Source organism: Dendrobates tinctorius, unplaced genomic scaffold (genome assembly GCF_039654945.1).
Source record: "Dendrobates tinctorius isolate UK_male_01 unplaced genomic scaffold, ASM3965494v1 ptg000432c, whole genome shotgun sequence".
In the NCBI taxonomy this organism is placed as follows: Eukaryota; Metazoa; Chordata; class Amphibia; order Anura; family Dendrobatidae; genus Dendrobates; species Dendrobates tinctorius.
Window position 1 is genome coordinate 465,078 of NW_027362095.1, and position 14,173 is coordinate 479,250.

General features: G+C 45.7%; 2 non-coding genes across 2 annotated transcripts; both read left to right on the plus strand.

Moving 5' to 3' along the window:
* Positions 1–2,835: 2,835 nt before the first annotated feature.
* Positions 2,836–2,908, plus strand: TRNAV-CAC (transfer RNA valine (anticodon CAC)). The gene has a single exon. It is a non-coding gene; the product is annotated as a tRNA-Val (tRNA).
* Positions 2,909–12,166: 9,258 nt separating this feature from the next.
* Positions 12,167–12,239, plus strand: TRNAV-CAC (transfer RNA valine (anticodon CAC)). The gene has a single exon. It is a non-coding gene; the product is annotated as a tRNA-Val (tRNA).
* The last annotated feature ends 1,934 nt before the right edge of the window (positions 12,240–14,173 follow it).

A 14,173-nucleotide genomic window follows, 5' to 3' on the forward strand; every position in this document is an offset into this window, starting at 1 on the left:
AAGTGGCTGGGACCCTAGGAGGTAGCGATCATGCTATTTTAGAATTTTGGATAACTAGAGGCGGAAGACCTGTGAAGACTCAGACGTCAAGGTTAGATTTCAGAAAGGCAGATTTTAAGGGATTCAGAAAGAGAATTGGAGGGATCCAATGGCTGGATATCCTTAAAGACAAAAATGTCCAGGAAGGATGGGAAATCTTGAAAAATGAAATTCTCAAAGCACAGTTGTTAACAATTCCGAAAAGAGGGAAGAATAGGAAGCATTTAAGGAAACCAGGATGGATGAACACAGAACTTAAGCACATGCTAAAAAGGAAGAAAAAAATGTTTATAAAATGGAAAGAGGGAGGCATATCTAAAGAAGAATATAATTCTGTCTGCAGAACCTGCAGGGCACAAATCAGATTATCTAAAGCTGAAAATGAATTGAGGCTTGCAAGAGATGTCAAAAGCAATAATAAAGGATTTTGGGGATATGTCAAAAGTAAAAGAAAAGTCAAAGATGCTATAGGATTTTTACAGGATGAAAATGATGAAATGGTAAGACAGGATGTTGAGAAGGCTGAACTTTTAAATTCCTATTTTGCATCTGTTTTCTCTCAGAAAGGAAATGTAACATCAACTGTTATTCACTGTGCTATTAAGGGAATAGAAGAATCCAGGATATCTATAAACAGAACGATAGTGAGAAAACACTTAGCTAACCTAAATGAATTCAAGTCTCCAGGTCCAGATGAATTACACCCCAGAGTACTGAAGGAGATAGCAGAAGAAATTTTTGAACCCCTCTCCATAATCTTTGAAAATTCTTGGAGAACAGGAGAAGTGCCAGAAGACTGGAGAAGAGCAAATGTTGTTCCTATCTTCAAAAAGGGGAAGAAGGTGGACCCAGGCAACTATAGGCTGGTGAGTCTGACTTCTATACCAGGAAAGATCTTTGAACAAATTATTAAACAACATGTATGTCAGTACCTGGATAAGAATGAAGTGATTAAACAGAGTCAGCATGGGTTTCTAACTAATAAGTCATGTCAGACTAACTTAATTTCCTTCTATGACGGTATCACTGATTGGGTGGATCAAGGAAATGCTGTAGATATAGTATATCTTGACTTCAGCAAAGCATTTGACAAAGTCTCTCATACAATCCTTATTGAAAAAATGACTAAGTATGGAATGGACAAGGCAACTGTTAGGTGGATTCATAACTGGCTTAGTGATCGGACCCAAAGAGTGGTCGTAAATGGCTGCACATCCAGTTGGAAGAATGTCTCAAGTGGGGTACCACAGGGCTCTGTCCTGGGCCCTGTATTGTTCAACATCTTTATCAATGATTTAGATGAAGGAATTGAGGGTAAACTGATTAAATTTGCTGATGACACAAAGCTAGGAGGGATAGCTAATACTAGAGAAGAGAGAGAGAGGATTCAAAAAGATTTAAATAAACTGGAGAAGTGGGCAGCAACTAACAGAATGGTTTTTAACAGGGAGAAATGCAAAGTACTACATCTGGGCAATAAAAATGAAAAAAGCATATATAGAATGGGAGGAATAGGGCTAAGTGACAGCACATGTGAAAAAGACTTGGGTATACTAATAGATCACAGACTGAATATGAGTCAACAGTGTGATGCAGCAGCAAAAAAGGCAAATGCAAATCTAGGATGTATTAACAGAAGCATACAGTCTAGATCACGTGAAGTCATTATTTCCCTCTACTCCTCTTTGGTCAGACCTCATCTGGAATATTGTGTCCAGTTTTGGGCACCACATTTTAAAAAAGACATCAACAAACTGGAGCAAGTTCAGAAAAGAGCGACCAGAATGGTGACCGGTCTGCAAACCCTGTCTTATGAGGAAAGGTTGCAGGATTTGGGAATGTTTAGTTTGCAAAAGAGAAGACTGAGAGGAGACTTAATAGCTGTCTACAAATATCTAAAGGGCTGTCACATTGTAGAAGGATCAACTTTATTCTCATTTGCACAAGAAAAGACTAGAAGCAATGGGATGAAACTGAATGGGAGGAGACACAGATTAGATATTAGAAAAAACTTGATGACAGTTAGAGTGATCAATGAGTGGAACAGGCTGACACGAGAAGTAGTGAGTTCTCCTTCATTGGAAGTCTTCAAACAGAGGCTGGACAGATATCTGAATGGGATGATTTAGCGAATCCTGCTTTGAGCAGGGGGTTGGACCAGATGCCCCAGGAGGTCCCTTTCAACTCTATGATTCTAATTCAAGTAACACCTGATAGGATCAAGGTGCGAAAGCAGGCATCTAGGTGCTTTTTCTTTTTGGCTTTTGGACAAAGGCATGAGAATGTTTTGTGGAGCATGTTTTTGTTTCCCTGTTTGTTCCTTTTCTCCAATAGCCTGACAAATGAAAGGTTCCTGTGTTGCAAAATGCACTTTGTCCTGTCTTCAGACATAGAGGAAGACCTCTTGACTTTAGCTGAATGTTTTTTTCTTTTTCAAGTTCATTTCAGCATGTTTAAACATCTTTAGCTTTGCATGGAGTTTCTGAAGTGTAGTGGTTGTCACGTTCACCTCACACGCGAACGGTCCCCAGTTCGAAACTGCATAGAAGCATGACATTAGGCGTTGATATTAAAGCTTTTGACGTTGAGTCTTTGTTCTCGATGGCTCGTCATGACCACAGTAACCTTCCACAGCCGGTTTCTGTAGTGTCGTGGTTATCACGTTCGCCTAACACGCGAAAGGTCCCCAGTTCGAAACTGGGCAGAAACACGCTGTTACCCTTTGGCATCCAAGCTTTTGACTTTCAGTTCTTGATCTCAATTGCTTGTTGTCACCACAGTAAGCACTTGCATCAGGTTTCTGTAGTGTAGCGGTTATCACTTTCGCCTCACACGCGAAAGGTCCCCAGTTCGAAACTGGGCAGATACACGCTGATAGGCTGGTTTCACATTTACGTTTTTTTTCGCGGTATTTTAGCGCTAAATAGCGCATGCATTTTTTTTCTCCTATACTTTGCATGGGATGCGCTTATGTGCGCATACACATGCGTTTGTACTCTTTTTACCGCGCATGCGTTTTTTTGCGGTATGCGCTCGGGCGCACAAAATGCAACCTGTTGCATTTTTTGAGCGTCCGACTTGCCTCAAAACAATGCATGCACGCGCAATGCATTTTTTTACAGCAAGACACCCATTATAAGTCTATGGTGAGCATATGTGCGCATTGGCATGCTTATGTATGCTTTTTTTGCACATGCGTTTTTTTTTTTACCATTAGTTTAGACAATGGAATTTAGGGGTTTGGGTTAGAGTTAGGGTTAGTTAAGGGGGTTTAGGGTTAGGGTTAGGGTTAGGGTCAGGGTCAGGGTTAGGATCAGGGTATGGTTTGGTTAAGGGTTAGGGTTAGGGTCAGGGTCAGGGTTAGGGTTAGGATCAGGGTATGGTTTGGTTAAGGGTTAGGGTTAGGGTTAGGGTCAGGGCTAGGGTCAGGGTCAGGGTTAGGGTTAGGATCAGGGTATGGTTTGGTTAAGGGTTAGGGTTAGGGTCAGGGTCAGGGTTAGGGTTAGGGTTAGGATCAGGGTATGGTTTGGTTAAGAGTTAGGGTTAGGGTTAGGGTCAGGGTTAGGGTTAGGGTTAGGGTCAGGGTCAGGGTTAGGGTCAGGGTTAGGGTCAGGGTTAGGGTTAGGGTCAGGGTCAGGGTTAGGGTTAGGGTCAGGGTTAGGGTTAGTAAAGTCATGGTTTGGGTTAGTGTGAGAGGCCACCTAATGTTGGAAAAAAACGCAAACGCGGTAAAAACGCACTAAAAACGCATACAAACGCATAAAAACGCTGCATTTTTTCATGCATGCTCATAATAATGCTTGAAAAAAACGCAGCATCTGTATGCTTTTTTATGCGTTTTTTAAACTAGCCTTGCCCTTTGGTATCCAAGCTATTGACTTTCAGTTCTTGATCTCGATTGCTTGTTGTCACCACAGTAAGTGCTTGCATCCGGTTTCTGTAGTGTAGCCGTTATCACGTTCGCCTCACACGTGACAGGTCCTCAGTTCGAAACTGGGCTGAAACACTGCTTTTCTCTTGGAAAACGATCTTTTTGACTTTCAGAGCTTGTTCTTTATTGCTTGCCATGACCACAGCATTTTTTGGTTTTTTTTGAATCGGTTGGTTTCTGTAGTGTAGCGGTTATCACTTTCGCTTTACACGCGAAAGGTCCTCAGTTCGAAACTGGGCAGCAGGGCCGCCATCAGGGCATTACTGCCCTTACTACTGTATGGGGCCCCATGAACAGTAGCAAAAGGAGAGGCCCGGAAGCGCTGGCAGGCTGGGCCCTCCTCTCTTGATACTGCTGTTTGGGCTACAGGTGCAATAGGTCATGGCCGCTGCAAGCCAGATACCTAACAACACCGCGGTGATTTAAAGATACACCTACAGTGTTGTTAGTGAATGCGGCGGCCAGAATTCAGTGCTGTACCTTTAAAGCAGCAGCAGGACCAAGTGCATCATGGTCCTGACGCAGGTCATGTGACACACTGCGCGCTCTTCTTCATTCTCCAGCAGAGCAGCAACATGTCATGTTTCTGGGAGACAGAAGATGCTGAAATCGGCAGAGGCAGAGGAGGTGGGCAGTGTGCCAGGACTTGCAGGAAGTTGCAGAGGGGAGTGAGGTGAGGAGATGGCAATCTGCTGAGGAGATGGGAGGTTGCTGAGGTGAGGAGATGGGAGGCTGCTGAGGTGAGGAGATGGGAGGCTGCTGAGGTGAGGAGATGGAGGCTGCTGAGGTGTGGAGATGGGAGGCTGCTGAGGTGTGGAGATGGGAGGCTGCTGAGGTGAGGAGATGGGAGGCTGCTGAGGTGAGGAGATGGGAGGCTGCTGAGGTGAGGAGATGGGAGGCTGCTGAGGTGAGGAGATGGGAGGCTGCTGAGGTGAGGAGATGGGAGGCTGCTGAGGTGTGGAGATGGGAGGCTGCTGAGGAGAGGAGATGGGAGGCTGCTGAGGTGTGGAGATGGGAGGCTGCTGAGGTGTGGAGATGGGAGGCTGCTGAGGAGAGGAGATGGGAGGCTACTGAGGTGAGGAGATGGAGGCTGGTGAGGAGATGGGAGGCTGCTGAGGAGATGGGAGGCTACTGAGGTGAGGAGATGGAGGCTGGTGAGGAGATGGGAGGCTGCTGAGGAGATGGGAGGCTGCTGAGGTGAGGAGATGGGAGGCTGCTGAGGTGTGGAGATGGGAGGCTGCTGAGGAGAGGAGATGGGAGGCTGGTGAGGAGATGGGAGGCTGCTGAGGAGATGGGAGGCTGCTGAGGTGAGGAGATGGGAGGCTGCTGAGGAGAGGAGATGGGAGGCTACTGAGGAGAGGAGATGGAGGCTGGTGAGGAGATGGGAGGCTGCTGAGGAGATGGGAGGCTGCCGAGGAGAGGAGATGGGAGGCTGCTGAGGAGAGGAGATGGGAGGCTGCTGAGGAGATGGGAGGCTGCTGAGGAGAGGAGATGGGAGGCTGCTGAGGAGAGGAGATGGGAGGCTGCTGAGGAGAGGAGATGGGAGGCTGCTGAGGTGTGGAGATGGGAGGCTGCTGAGGTGTGGAGATGGGAGGCTGCTGAGGAGAGGAGATGGGAGGCTGCTGAGGTGTGGAGATGGGAGGCTGCTGAGGTGAGGAGATGGGAGGCTGCTGAGGAGATGGGAGGCTGCTGAGGAGAGGAGATGGGAGGCTGCTGAGGTGTGGAGATGGGAGGCTGCTGACGTGTGGAGATGGGAGGCTGCTGAGGTGTGGAGATGGGAGGCTGCTGACGTGTGGAGATGGGAGGCTGCTGAGGAGAGGAGATGGGAGGCTACTGAGGTGAGGAGATGGAGGCTGGTGAGGAGATGGGAGGCTGCTGAGGAGATGGGAGGCTGCTGAGGTGAGGAGATGGGAGGCTGCTGAGGTGTGGAGATGGGAGGCTGCTGAGGTGTGGAGATGGGAGGCTGCTGAGGAGAGGAGATGGGAGGCTTCTGAGGTGAGGAGATGGAGGCTGGTGAGGAGATGGAAGGATGCTGAGGAGATGGGAGGCTGCTGAGGTGAGGAGATGGGAGGCTGCTGAGGAGAGGAGATGGGAGGCTGCTGAGGAGAGGAGATGGGAGGCTACTGAGGTGAGGAGATGGAGGCTGATGAGTAGATGGGAGGCTGCTGAGGAGATGGGAGGCTGCTGAGGAGAGGAGATGGGAGGCTGCTGAGGAGAGGAGATGGGAGGCTGCTGAGGAGAGGAGATGGGAGGCTGCTGAGGTGTGGAGATGGGAGGCTGCTGAGGTGTGGAGATGGGAGGCTGCTGAGGAGAGGAGATGGGAGGCTGCTGAGGTGTGGAGATGGGAGGCTGCTGAGGTGTGGAGATGGGAGGCTGCTGAGGTGAGGAGATGGGAGGCTGCTGAGGTGTGGAGATGGGAGGCTGCTGACGTGTGGAGATGGGAGGCTGCTGAGGAGAGGAGATGGGAGGCTACTGAGGTGAGGAGATGGAGGCTGGTGAGGAGATGGGAGGCTGCTGAGGAGATGGGAGGCTGCTGAGGAGATGGGAGGCTGCTGAGGTGAGGAGATGGGAGGCTGCTGAGGTGAGGAGATGGGAGGCTGCTGAGGAGAGGAGATGGGATGCTGCTGAGGAGAGGAGATGGGAGGCTGCTGAGGTGTGGAGATGGGAGGCTGCTGAGGTGTGGAGATGGGAGGCTGCTGAGGAGAGGAGATGGGAGGCTGCTGAGGTGTGGAGATGGGAGGCTGCTGAGGTGAGGAGATGGGAGGCTGCTGAAGAGATGGGAGGCTGCTGAGGTGAGGAGATGGGAGGCTGCTGACGTGTGGAGATGGGAGGCTGCTGACGTGTGGAGATGGGAGGCTGCTGAGACGACCAAAAAAATTCTAGAATTCCACTTTTTTCAATTTCAACGCACTTTGAATTTTTTTCCCATTTTCGAGTACGCTATTTGATAAAGCCAATCATGTCATTCAAAAGTACAACTCGTCCTGCAAAAAACAAGCCCTCACACGGCCATATTGATGGAAAAATAAAAAGTGGGTATATATGACTGGGAAACATCTTTATTTGGGAAACTAGCTGAAGAGCCCGGCGCTGCCCGGGCATAGTAACTAACTGTGGTTAGTTATAGCAAATTATAATTATCCGCCATCCCATAGTCCCGTGCCCATATACCCATCATACATATCCTCCATCCCATAGTCCCATGCCCATATACTCATCATACATATCCTCCATCCCATAGTCCCATGCCCATATACCCATCATACATATCCTCCATCCCATAGTCCCATGCCCATATACCCATCATACATATCCTCCATCCCATAGTCCGGTGCCCATATACCCATCACACATCCTCCATCCCATAGTCAACCATAGTGACATCATAATGAGGGGCGGGGCTTGATGCGCACACACTGGTTCCCCAGTATGCAAATAGGGGCATTATAACATCACAATGAGGGGCGGGGCTTGACGCGCACACACTTTTTCCTCATTATGTAGATAGGGGCAAAATTGGTGAATTGGAACGCACGGGGTTAAAATTTTGCCTCACAACATAGCCTAGGACACTCTCGGGTCCAGACGTGTGACGTGTGACATTTTGTGGCTGTAGCTGCGACGGTGCAGATGCCTATCCCGGACATACACACACACACTTTGAGCTTTCTATATTAGATTGTTCTGCGCTCGCACTGCGGTGCATGGACTGGGCGCCGATCTCCTGGCCTGCATCCTCATACATGCTGTGAGGCTGCTGAGTTCTAGTCAGGAGACCGGCGGCCCGTCCATGTACTGCGGTCCGAGCGCAGATCGATATCCACCGACAGCTTCATACATGTACAGAAAACAATACAATAATCTACAATCAGAAATACAGATTATAAAAAAAATCACAATCTGGTTTCAATTATTTTTTAAAAAAGTATGTGACTCATTTCCTTAACCCCTTACCTACAATTGACGTAATATTCCGTCCATGTGACCCTGGACCTAATTACCATGGACGGAATATTACGTCATCGCGATCAGCGGCGCCCACGTGGTGAGCGCCGCTGATCGCGGCCGAGTGTCAGCTAATTATCATAGCTGACACCCGGCACAATGTGTCAGGGACGGACACGATCGCGGTGTACCGGGGGTTAAAAGGAAGCATCGGCAGGGAGGGGGCTCCCTCCGTGCTTCCCTGAGCCCCCCACGGCAGCGCAATGTGCAGCGCTGCTGCGGGGGGCTCTTTCCCTGCAGGTCCCCGGATCCAATATGGCGACGGGGACCTCCGGGGGCCTGCAGGAAGCTGGCTTCCTCAGTGCCTGCAAAGCGCAGGCATGAGGAAGCCTGTGCAGTGCCTGTGACAGATCGCTGATCTGTCACAGTGATCTGTGATGTGACAGATCAGCGATCTGTCACAGGACAGTTATGTCCCCCCTGGGACATTGTAATAAAGTAAAAAAAAAATTAAAAAAAGTGTAAAAATAATAAAAAAAAAATCGCTAAATAAATTCAAAAAAAAAAAAAAAATATTCCCCAAAAAATTCATTTTTTGCAAATAAAAAAACCCAAAAACAATAAAAGTACACATATTTGGTATCGCCGCGTCCGTAACGACCCGCCCTATAAAACTGTCCCAATAGATAACCCCTTAAGTGAACCCCTTAAAAAATAAAAATAAAAAACGAAGCAAAAAATAATGATTTATTATCCTACCGCCGAACAAAAAGTGCAATAACGCGCGATCAAAAAGACGCATATAAATATCCATGGTACCGCTGAAAACGTCATCTTGTCCAGCAAAAAACAAGCCACCATACAGCATCATCAGCGAAAAAATAAAAAAGTTATAGCTCGCAGAATAAAGTGATGCAAAAATAATTATTTTTTATATAAAATTGTTTTCATTGCATAAAAGCGCCAAAACATAAAAAAATGACCTAAATGAGGTATCGCTGTAACCGTACTGAACCGAAGAATAAAACTGCCTTATAAATTTTACCGCACCCGGAACGGCATAAACGCACCACCCAAAAGAAATTCATGAAACGCTGGTTTTTGTTCATTCTGCGTCCCAAAAAACGAAATAAAAAGCAATCAAAAAATGTCACATGCCCAAACATGATACCAATAAAAGCGTCAACTCGTCCCGCCAAAAATAAGACCTCACATGACTCGGTGGGTCAAAATATGGAAAAATTATAGCTCTCAATATGTGGTGATGCAAAAACTATTTTTACAATAAAAAGCGTCTTTTAGCGTGCGACAGCTGCCAAACATAAAAACCGCCATAAATAGTAAATCAAACCCCCCGTTATCACCCCCTTAGTTAGGGAAAAATAATAAAATTAAAAAAATGTATTTATTTCCATTTTCCCATTAGGGCTAGGGTTAGGGCTAGGGCTAGGGTTAGGGCTAGGGTTAGGGTTAGGGTTAGGGCTAGGGTTAGGGCTAGGGTTAGGGTTAGGGCTAGGGTTAGGGCTAGGGTTAGAATTGGGGGTTTCCACTATTTGCGTACATGAGGTGCTCTCCAAACGCAACATGGCGTCTGATCTCAATTCCAGCCAATTCTGCGTTGAAAAAGTCAAATGGTGCTCCTTCCCTTCCAAGCTCTGCCATGCACCCAAACAGTGTTTTACCCCCTCATATGGGGTATCAGCCTACTCAGGACAATTTGCAAAACTACTTTTGGGGTCCTATTTCTCCTGTTGCCCTTAGGAAAATAAAAATTTTGGGGCAAAAATATCATTTTTGTGGAAAAAAAATGTTTTGTTATTTTCACGCCTGGGCGTTATAAACTTCTGTGAAGCCCTTGTGGGTTCAAAGTTCTCACCACACATCTAGATAAGTTCTTTGGGGGGTCTAGTTTCAAAAATGGGGTCACTTGTGGGGGGTTTCCACTGTTTAGGTACATCAGGGGCTCTCCAAACGCGACATGGCGTCCGATCAGAATTCCAGCCAATTTGCATTGAAAAAGTCAAACGGCGCTCCTTCCATTCTGAGCTCTGCCATGCGCCGAAACAGTGGTTCCCTCCCACATATCAGGTATCAGCGTACTCAGGACAAATTGCACAATAATTTTTGCAGTCCAATTTCTCCTGTTACCCTTGGTAAAATAAAAAAAATTGAACCTGAAGTAATTTTTTTTGTGAAAAAAAGTTAAATGTTAATTATTTTTAAATATTCAAAAAATTCCTGTGACGCACCTGAAGGGTTAATAAACTCCTTGAATGTGGTTTGTGAATGTGGCACCTTAAGGGGTGCAGTTTTTAGAATGGTGTCACTTTTGGGTATTTTCTATCATATAGACCCCTCAAAGTGGCTTCAAATGTGATGTAGTCCGTAAAAATAAAATGGTGTTGCAAAAATGAGAGATCGCTGGTCAACTTTTAACCCTTATATCTTACTAACAAATAAAAATTTTGGTTCCAAAATTGTGCTGATGTAAAGTAAACATGTGGCAAATGTTACTTATTAAGTTTTTTGTGTGCCATATCTCTGTGGTTTACGGGCATAAAAATTCAAAGTTGGAAAATTGCGGAATTTTCAAAATTTTCGCCAAATTTCCGTTTTTCTCACAAATAAACGCAAGTTATATGAATGAAATTTTACCACTAACATGAAGTACAATATGTCACGAGAAAAGAATGTCAGAATCACCGGGATCCATGGAAGCGTTTCAGAGTTATTACCTCCTAAAGGGACAGTGGTCAGAATTGTAAAAATGGGCCCGGTAGTTAACGTGCAAACCACCCTTGGTAGTGAAGGGGTTAAAGAAAAAGAAAAATATACCTAAACAGAGTATTGGGTATTTTAACAAATGATTAATAAGTTACAGTACAGTAGAGCTCATCCAAAAGAGTCTACCTTGTTGTGGTGGCGGCTTAAAATTCTTTTGGCCAGAACAAAAGCTGCTGGCTATATGTATGATCTGGGAAATGTTAATGTGTGATTGTTGAGGACGTGGTGCAGAAGTGGAGTTTTTCCAAGAGTGGGTAGTGGGACTCTTGAGGGGTGGAGGCAGGGCTGGAGTGGAGCCTGGACGGAGTCTCAAGGGGGTCCAAACATTTTTACAGTATGGTGCCCTGAAATTCCTAATGGCAGCCCTGCTGGGAAGAAACACAGCGTTTCTCTTGCAAACTAGCGCTTTTGACAATGAGTGCTTGATCTTTAATGCTTGCCATGACCACAGTAAACGCTCTTGTCTGGTTACTGTAGTGTAGTGATTGTCCTGTTTGCCATCCTCCTGAAAGTTCCCTGTTTTGATCCCGGGCAGAAAAATGTGGCTTTTCTTTGTTTTGATCCCAAACGTATATTGTTGGCTTAATTAGCATTAGTTAGCATATTCTATTGCTGGTTTAATGAGCATTACTTTTACCAATGTGATTATTTCTACCCGTTTTTGCTTTTGGCAAGCATGTGTGTTTTTGACAGTGTCTAAGTGTTCCTAATTCAAGTAACACCTGATAGGATCAAGGTGCGAAAGCAGGCATCTAGGTGCTTTTTCTTTTTGGCTTTTGGACAAAGGCATGAGAATGTTTTGTGGAGCATGGTTTTGTTTCCCTGTTTGTTCTTTTTCTCCAATAGCCTGACAAATGAAAGGTTTCTGTGTTGCAAAATGCACTTTGTCCTGTCTTCAGACATAGAGGAAGACCTCTTGACTTTGGCTGGATGTTTTTTTCTTTTTCAAGTTCATTTCAGCAAGTTTAAACATCTTTAGCTTTGCACGTAGTTTCCGAAGTGTAGTGGTTGTCACGTTCATCTTACACGTGAACGGTCCCCAGTTCGAAAATGGATAGAAGCATGACCTTAGGCGTTGATATTAAAGCTTTTGACGTTGAGTCTTTGTTCTCGATGGCTCGTCATGACCACAGTAACCTTCCGCAGCCGGTTTCTGTAGTGTAGTGGTTATCACGTTCGCCTAACACGAGAAAGGTCCACAGTTCGAAAATGGATAGAAGCATGACCTTAGGAGTTGATATTAAAGCTTTTGACGTTGAGTCTTTATTCTCGAAGGCTCGTCATGACCACAGTAACCTTCTGCAGCCGGTTTCTGTAGTGTAGTGGTAATCACGTTTGCCTAACACGCGAAAGGTCCACAGTTTGAAACTGGGCAGAAACACGCTGTTACCCTTTGGTATCCAAGCTTTTGACTTTCAGTTCTTGATCTCGATTGCTTGTTGTCACCACAGTAAGCACCTGCTTCTGGTTTCTGTAGTGTAGCGGTTATCATGTTTGCCTCACACGCGAAAGGTCCCCAGTTCGAAACTGGGCAGAAACAAGGCTTTTCTCTTGGAAAATGATCTTTTTGACTTTCATTGCTTGTTCTTTATTGCTTGCCATGACCACAGCATTTTTTGTTGTTTTGAATTGGTTGGTTTCTGTAGTGTAGCTGTTATCATGTTCGTTTTACATGCGAAAGGTCCTCAGTTCGAAACTGGGCAGAAACACAGCGTTTCTCTTGTAAACTAGTGCTTTTGACAATGAGTGCTTGATCTTTAATGCTTGCCATGACCACAGTAAACGCTCTTGTCTGGTTACTGTAGTGTAGTGATTGTCCTGTTTGCCATCCTCCTGAAAGTTCCCTGCTTTGATCCCGGGCAGAAACACGTGGCATTTCTTTATTTTGATCACAAACGTATATTGTTGGCTTAACCCCTTCCTGACATGAGACGTACTATCCCGTCCACAGTACCCGGGCCCGTATGACCGGGGACGGGATAGTATGTCTACCGCGATCAGCGGCGCCCACGTGGTGAGCGCCGCTGATCGCGGCCGGGTGTCAGCTGATTATCACAGCTGACACCCGGCACAATGTGTCAGGGGCGGTCACGGACCGCCCCCGACACGTTAACCCCTTGCACACCGCGATCAAACATGATCGCGGTGTACCGGGGGTTAAAGGGAAGCATCGGCAGGGAGGGGGCTCCCTCCGTGCTTCCCTGAGCCCCCCACGGCAGCGCAATGTGCAGCGCTGCTGCGGGGGGCTCCTTTCCTCCAGGCCCCCGAATCCAAGATGGCGACGGGGGCCTTCGGGGGCCTGGGGAAGCTGGCTTCCTCAGTGCCTGCAAAGCGCATGCATGAGGAAGCCTTGTGCACTGCCTGTGACAGATTGCTGATCTGTCACAGTGATCTGTGATGTGACAGATCAGCGATCTGTCACAGGACAGTGATGTCCCACCTGGGACTATGTAATAAAGTTAAAAAAAATATTAAAAAAAAGTGTAAAAATAAATTAAAAAAAATCGCCAAATAAATTAGTAAAAAAAAAAAAAAATATTCCCCAATAAATTCATTTTTTGAAAATAATAAAAAAAAAAACAATAAAAGTACACATATTAGGTATCGCCGCGTCCGTAACGACCTGCCCTATAAAACTGTCCCAATAGTTAACCCCTTTAGCGAACCCCTTAAAAAACAAAAATAAAAAACGAAGCAAAAAATAATGATTTATTTTCATACCGCCAAACAAAAAGTGCAATAACGCGCGATCAAAAAGACGCATATAAATATCCATGGTACCGCTGAAAACGTCATCTTGTCCCGCAAAAAACAAGCCGTCACACAGCATCATCAGCAAAAAAATAAAAAAGTTATAACTCGCAGAATAAAGCGATGCAAAAATAATTATTTTTTATATAAAATAGTTTTCATTGCATAAAACTGACAAAAACATAAAAAAACGACCTAAATGAGGTATCGCTGTAACCGTACTGACCCGAAGAATAAAACCGCTTTATCAATTTTACCGCACGCGGAACGGTGTAAACGCACCCCCCCCAAAAGAAATTCATGAAACGCTGGTTTTTGTTCATTCTGCGTCACAAAAATCGGAATAAAAAGCGATCAAAAAATTTCACGTGCCCGAAAATGGTACCAATAAAAACGTCAACTCGTCCCGCAAAAAATAAGACCTCACATGACTCGGTGGATCAAAATACGGAAAAATTATAGCTCTCAATATGTGGTGATGCAAAAACTATTTTTACAATAAAAAGCGTCTTTTAGCGTGCGACAGCCGCCAAACATAAAAACCGCCATAAATAGTAAATCAAACCCCCCGTTATCACCCCCTTAGTTAGGGAAAAATAATAAAATAAAAAAATGTATTTATTTCCATTTTTCCATTAGGGTTAGGGCTAGGGGTGTGTTGGGGTAGGGTTAGGGTAGGGTTAGGGTTAGGGCTAGGGCTAGGGCTAGGGCTAGGGCTAGGGT